The sequence below is a fragment of the Suncus etruscus genome, chromosome 16 (assembly GCF_024139225.1).
Source record: "Suncus etruscus isolate mSunEtr1 chromosome 16, mSunEtr1.pri.cur, whole genome shotgun sequence".
NCBI lineage: Eukaryota > Metazoa > Chordata > Mammalia > Eulipotyphla > Soricidae > Suncus > Suncus etruscus.
In genome coordinates, this window is record NC_064863.1 from 37,220,114 (window position 1) to 37,227,343 (window position 7,230).

The 7,230-nt window shown below is 32.8% G+C and overlaps 1 non-coding gene across 1 annotated transcript; it reads left to right on the forward strand.

Annotated features, from left to right (window-relative positions):
- The first annotated feature begins 6,766 nt into the window (after positions 1–6,766).
- Positions 6,767–6,828, forward strand: LOC126033233 (U7 small nuclear RNA). Its single transcript, XR_007504352.1, has one exon. It is a non-coding gene; the product is annotated as a U7 small nuclear RNA (small nuclear RNA).
- Positions 6,829–7,230: the final 402 nt, after the last annotated feature.

The window sequence follows — 7,230 nt, forward strand, 5'->3', positions numbered from 1 at the left end:
AAAGAGGGAAGCTGCTAATAGATTTGAAGAAAGACATCAATAGGAACACAATAGTAGAGGGATATTTCAACACTGCCCTGCAACATCTTAATGGGCCAACCAGACTAAAACTTAACAAAGATATATAGCCTTTGAAGGAAGAAATAAAAGAGAGTAGATACTAGTATATATATATATATATATATATATATATATATATATATATATATATTTATATATATATATGACTTCTCATCCCCAAAAGCTAAATAAACTTTGTCTTCAATGACATAGGACATTCTCCACATGCTGGACAGTAAAACATACTTTCATAAAATCAAGAGGATAGATATATCAACTATCTTCTCTGACCATTATGCACTCAAAATAGAAGTGAATCACACTGAAACCCAACTACAAACATGTTTTTAATCATGGTACTTAAATAAGAATATTATTAAAAACAAAGTGAATAACAAACAGACATGGAGAAACTTTAACATCTAGAAATTAAATAGCTCATTACTGAACAACCAATGGATCAGAGACAAAATAAATAGGAAATAAAAAGATGTCTGGAAACAAAAAAGAAAACTAAAGATTTCTGCAAACAAATGCACTAGTAAAATTTTTCAAACCTTTAAAGCAGACCTACTGCTAAGGGCATCTCAATGATGAAACAGCACTGACCAAGTAAGTGGGAGCAAAGATAAATAAATGGAACTATATGAAACTGAGAAGCTTCTGCATCTCAAAGGAAAACAGTGACTGGAATACAAAGACTACCCATAAATGGGAGAAGCTATTCACCCAACACCTATCAGATAAGGAACTAATATACAAGGGATGATAGAATTTAACAAGAAAAAACAATCTAATACCATCCACAAATGGGGAGAAGAAATGAACAGAAATTTCATCAAAGAAGAAATACAGATGGTCAAAAATACTTGAAGAAATTTTTCATATCACTAATCACCTAGGAGTTGCAAATCAAAACAATGAGACATCATCTCACACCACAGAGTTTGAAATTAGTGTAAAAAGAAGCCTCCAGTCTTCCTTTTCCATAAAATTTCTTTGATACTTGGGGTGGGGGTTGACAATACAGATACAATATTAACTTTTCTAACAATACAAATCAACTCTTCTAACATCTGAGCAATGGTATATTTTCATAGTTATACTGAATCAGAAAGTGTTATCTCAGAAAAAAAGTTTATTCTGGGTTTATTTGTAGGTATTTAGAAACATCCTAAATCCTTACTATTTAGACTCAAGGAGCACAGATATTGGTAGAATAATGTGGTAAATAAAAATATTAAATCTGATAAGATCCTAAGAAATACTCAAACATTGCTTTTCATAATCTCTAAAAAACAGTTCTGTTAAAACATTTTTATCAGCACTTATGAAAACTTTGGGTTTTTCTAAATCTTTTGAGAACTGACTTTATATACAAACATTATTTTACACAACAATTTTAGAAACTAACCACTTTTACACAATCAATATGGGGCAATTAGATTCTCACTTGTTGAATCAGAATTTGAAATGATGAAGAGAATCCAATGTATAACATTTTAAAGACAAATTCTTACAGATAAATTGCTTATTGCATAAAAATCTAGGTGGGAGAATTCTATTCTGTAAAAATAAAATAAAATAAAAACTTAATGGAGCACCTACTACTCTATAAAGTGCAAATAATAAATATATTAGTGATCCATTAGCTTAATATTCTTATATCTTTTTTCTTTGATACTTAAGGCTTCAGAGCTTAAATAGTATTTTATATTATCTTCCTTATGTGCTTCTAGGTAAATGCATCTTTAGAATTGTTCACCATCTAAATGCTCTTCTTGTTAGCATTCTTTATGTTTATTATGGGACATTATATTTTTTTGACTGAGAGTAAGGCTGGTCAAATACTTCATCATAGTTATCTATACACATTAATTGTTTGAAAGTAGGCACTATGGAATGTAAAGGAGTTGTAAATGGATAAGGTACCGGGTGACATTTTGCTTAGTTTGTAAGTTTTCTTATTTTCACAAAATGTAATTTATGCCATAATTTTAAAACAAAATGAATGTGTAGAGATGTGTTTAATACTCAAAGTCTAAAATCACTATGAGTTTAGTGGAATACATGTGTTAGTGATTATATATGTTAAAGAAGCAACAATGGCACCCCATGTTTCTTGAAGCACCATCCATAATGGTCTAAATCTTGTTTAGTTGATTAGATAAAGAAACCATGGTACATATACATGTTGGAATATAGGAGGCTGTAAGAATACATAAAATCATGCAATTTGCTTTTCCATGGCTACATGGATGGATCTGGAGAGCATTATGTTAGTGAAGTTAATCAGAGACATGAGGCCAACACAGAATAAACACTCTAATATAGGGAATATAAAGAAAGATATTCATAATGAATAATGAATGTCAAAGACAATAAAAACCAAGAAAATTAAAACTGGTCTTCATTAAGAAATTTGCCACTGGTGTGGGTTTAGGAGAGGACAGGGAGAGGGCTACACCTATGGTGGAGAAACAGGTTCAGCTCTGTGAACAAAGGAGCTTAAAGGCAGTAAAAAACTTTGCTAAGTTTATATTCTGGTTTACCTGACTTATTATTATGACCTTGAGGTATGCTGCAAAAACTCATGCAAACAATGCTAATAATAAAATAACATTATTCCTTTTTAAAAGGTTTTAATATCATTTTTCACTCATGCCTGGTATTAGTTATTTCTGCTGTAGGCAAAACAATAGTCATTACACTTTGAATAATAAAAGAGAACTTTTTAAAAAGCCTCAATGTAAATATAAATGTGGCAACGTGTTTTAGAAAGTGTGATATCTACCATTACTCTCTTTTAGAATTTAATGTATTTTAATATTTTATCTAGATGTATGGATACAGGCAACCCTGCCACCATCATGCAACTTCCTGAGAATAAGTACTAAATGATTCCAGCCCAGCTTGCACAGAAGGCAACTTTTTCATTGCTTCTGGGACCTAAAGTACCATATATTCACCCTCAATCATAAAGACTTGTTTTTACATTAGAGAAGAAAATATGGTGCTTGTCAATATCTGTTTATTTCTCAAATGATCCCAGGCAGCTATAGTATTTTTAATCTACAATTAAACTATTTAAATAATAGGGGGAAACTTATGTTTTATCATTAAACCTAAAAATATATTCTATATAATGACTTGTTAATGTCAAGAATATATTTTATCTTTCTATATATATATATATATATATATATGAATTAGCTCAGTAGATTAGTAGCTTCATAAATGTTATTCAAATTTATAAAATTCTCTGTTAGGAAGTTTGACTATTTTATCTGTATCTGCATGTCTATGTATACTTTTTATGGATTATTGCAGATATATAATGTCTTAAGAGCACTAATAAATTTGTTGTGCAAGTTTTCTCTTTTAGGCTTCACAGTATCCCTCTGAGATAAATGCTGTTTCATATTCAATTTTATAGTTAAATCAACTATGGCATAGAGAGATTAAGTATCTATTAATGTCAGATTGCTGGTAAGTGGAAAACTTAGGTTTTAATTTAGAAATCTGACAGCAGGAATCCTTTTTATAACAATAGTACTAGATTCTTCAGAAACGTATCTTCTACAATTAAGTTAGGGTGTACTAATAATAATGTCTGTCAGGTGAGTTATCTTCTCACAGAGTCCAATTTTATGTATTGTGGTTGATAAGTTCAAAATATAAACTAATATTGTATCATGTTGTGCATATGAAAGTAAAATAATGTTATATGTCAATTATACCTCAATAACATGTTAGCTGCCAAAAGGCACATGAAAAGAAACTCATGATATATCATTATAGAAATGCAAAGAAAAGATATGATTAGATCTCACTCCAACCCTGTTAGAAATTCTTTATGAAAAACGCAAGAAAAAAATAGGTTTGTTAGAAGAAAAAAGGTCACACTTACACAGGGTTGGTGGAAATATTAATTCATGTAATCATTATGAAAAACATGGAGATTTCTCACCTTAAGAATAGAGATAAAATAAAAATTTAATAAATACCTTATGACTCAGTTATTACACTTATAGGCATTAATCCAAGAAATACAAAACACTGATTTGAAAAGACCTACACCGTGATTAACAATTTAGAAAGATAAATTAAATTTCATTGATGGTAAAGAAATAATGAAAATGTATATAGTTCAGTCAGAATACCACTCAGCTATAAAAAAGACAAAATCTTGTCAGTCACAACAATAAATTTGGATCATGAGAAAATTATGCTAATTGAGTTAAAGGAATAATACAGATTCTTTCCTAAAATAATATTGTGTCACTGAGGAGACATTAATGAGTGTCAGATATTTCTATTGAGATTAACGGAAAGGTGCATACTGACATCTCTGATTGGACATTGGTATTCTATGGGGCATAATTTATAGAACACCCAATAAAAAGAGACTATTTAGTGAGTATTATGAATGAAGACAAAACAAAACCACTTAATCATCATAACTGAACAAGACAAAACTTAAATACTGTCCATGTTCAACTTAAAAATAATCAAAGATCTTAAGTGATGACTTATGTTTATTTATTAATTATATATTTAGTTTTAACCTAGATACGGAATTACCTATACTCCCTAAATGCAGCCAAATGATGAACAAGGTTCTTTAAGGATTTTCCTTAATCATAGTTCCAACTTCCTTTAATTTGATTGCTTTAACATTTTTTACTTCACAATTCTCTGGTTATTTTCCTTCTATGCTTTTCTAATTTCTTTATTTAAGCACCATGGTTATAAGAATGTTTGTAATTGGGTTTCAGCCATAAAATACACAAACCCCTTCACCAGTGCAACTTTCCCATCGACATTGTCCCCATTTCCCTCCTCCCCTATCCCCTGTTGGTATTCAAAACAGAAATTGTATTTCTCTCTATTATTGTAATGAAAGTTGTTAGTGTAGTTATTTCTCTAACTGCACCTATTCTTTGTGATAAGCTTCTAATCATGGGCTGGTAGCTCTGGTCCTCATCTCTATTGTCTCTGGCTATTATTACTATACTGTCTTTGTCTTCTACACTGTATTGTGACCACTTGATAGGTCAATCAACACAACTTTTCAACCAAAGGCAAATTCCTAGTAATCTTTGCCTGAAGGGCATTGACAATAGTTTTCTGTACAGACAATTGTGCTGGTTCTGCATATCATCAACCTAGGACAGTGGTCGGCAACCTGCGGCTCGCGAGCCACATGTGGCTCTTTACAATTTTAATTTAGCTCTTCTGTGTGCCAGGTGGCCGCTCCAGGAGTCAGGACTCTGCTCCTAGCCTCTGTCAGTGCTCAGCCCCGGCGGGAAGCTCCAAGAGTGTAAGATGATACCCAGTATCAACCCTAAACAAAGGTGTTCCCCCAATATCATCCTTTCTTAAACCTCTTCCGTTGATATATAAAATTCTACTGAATATATACTTTTGTGTCTCTCTTAACCTGAAGCCTCCTGGTATTGGGAATTGGTTTTAATAAAGAAAGAGGTGTTCTAGCTTTTTGGGCTCAAGGCAGAGTACAAGGTAAAAGGCCATGGACTCCATGATCATCCTTCCTGGCTAGCTTTGTTTATTATTTCTTTCCTGCTACCCTGCTTATTCAGACCAGGTTGGGTGGGGTTTATAAATACAGTACCTAGAGTGATCTTAAAACACATATTTTATTTTGCGCAAGAGTGGGCATCTTCCATGAAGGGATTCTCAATCCAGAGTTTTCTTTTCCATGAATTTTCATGTTCAAAGTACTCATGATTAAAGTTGTGAGCTAATGCCCTTAAATGCTGTTTTTCATATTGGTTATGACTTTTTGCATAATATAAGTGCCAATCAGAAAATTTTTGTAAGAGTGGAAACATTTCTATATCTTCTCAGTCACAGCTATCCCAGAATCAGATTCTTTTTTGATCACATCCATCTTATGTCTCACTGTAAAAACTACTTGTGGAACTCCCCTGCAGAGAAATATTAAATTCATAGAGAAAATGAACAATGACTGCCAAATACACAAGCTTAGCTACCCACCCATTCCTTGTCTCCAACTGGAGCTGTACAAAGTCAGAGTTCTGCTCTCACAGGAACTGCACTACTTCTTCCCTCTTGCCAATAAGGTGAGAGAGCACCCTTCCCCTGAACAGCCACTTCACTTCTTCATGGAGAAGATGCTAGTAGTGGACATCCATACTCTCTCCCAGGGTGGTGAATAGTCTGGATTTGAACACAATTGTGAAATTCACAAATTATCTTTACTGTGTCATCTGTCACAGAGTTTAGTTCAGCAGGGAGTTTTTTTGAATCCAGTCTATCATGCGATGAGTGTATACAATGTACAGGTGTGCAACTTCTGTTTCTGAGACTACACAAAACACTGAGCCATGCACAGTGCATCATCTGTACATACATCAACACATCAGATTATTATTCTGAGTGAAATGAGTCAAAAGGAGAGGTGTAGACACAGAATAATCATTTATGGCATATAAGAATAATAAATGGCAATGTGGTAATAATATCTAGAGAAAATAGGGATGAGGGACAGGAGGACTAGTCCATGATAGGAAGCTTGCCATAAAAAGTGGTGAGTTCAGTTAGAATAGAAAAAGGTACATTATGACATTGATAGTTGGAACATATCACTCTGGACAAGAACTGGATGCTGAAAATGGATAAGTGATATGCATGGTACCCTTTAATTAACAATATTGCAAACCAGTGTTACAGCTCTTTTAGAATTTGTCCAGAAGGCCTTCTGGTCTCCACCAGAAGGCACCCTTAAAAAAAACAATATTGAAAACCATGGTGTCATAAAGGAAATTTGGCAAACCTCAGTGTCATAAAGGAAAAGAGAGATAGAGAGAAAAAAGCAAAATGCCTGCTCCTGACATAGGCAGAGGAGGGTGAAGAGGAAGGAAACAAGGGACATTGGTGGTGGGGAAAGTACACTGGTGAAGGGTTTATATTCTATGATTGAAACTCAAGTATGAATAATTCTGTAATAAATATGCTTAAATAAATAATTGTTTTTAAAATGTTTCAGGCACTCTATCATAATTCCTTTATGATATATCATATGCCTTTAACAAAGTGCCGTTTTTTTTTGTTTGTTTGTTTTTGTGTGTATTTTAGTTTGGTTTCTTGCAGCACACACTAAAGTGTTAATAGGATTTTTTCCTT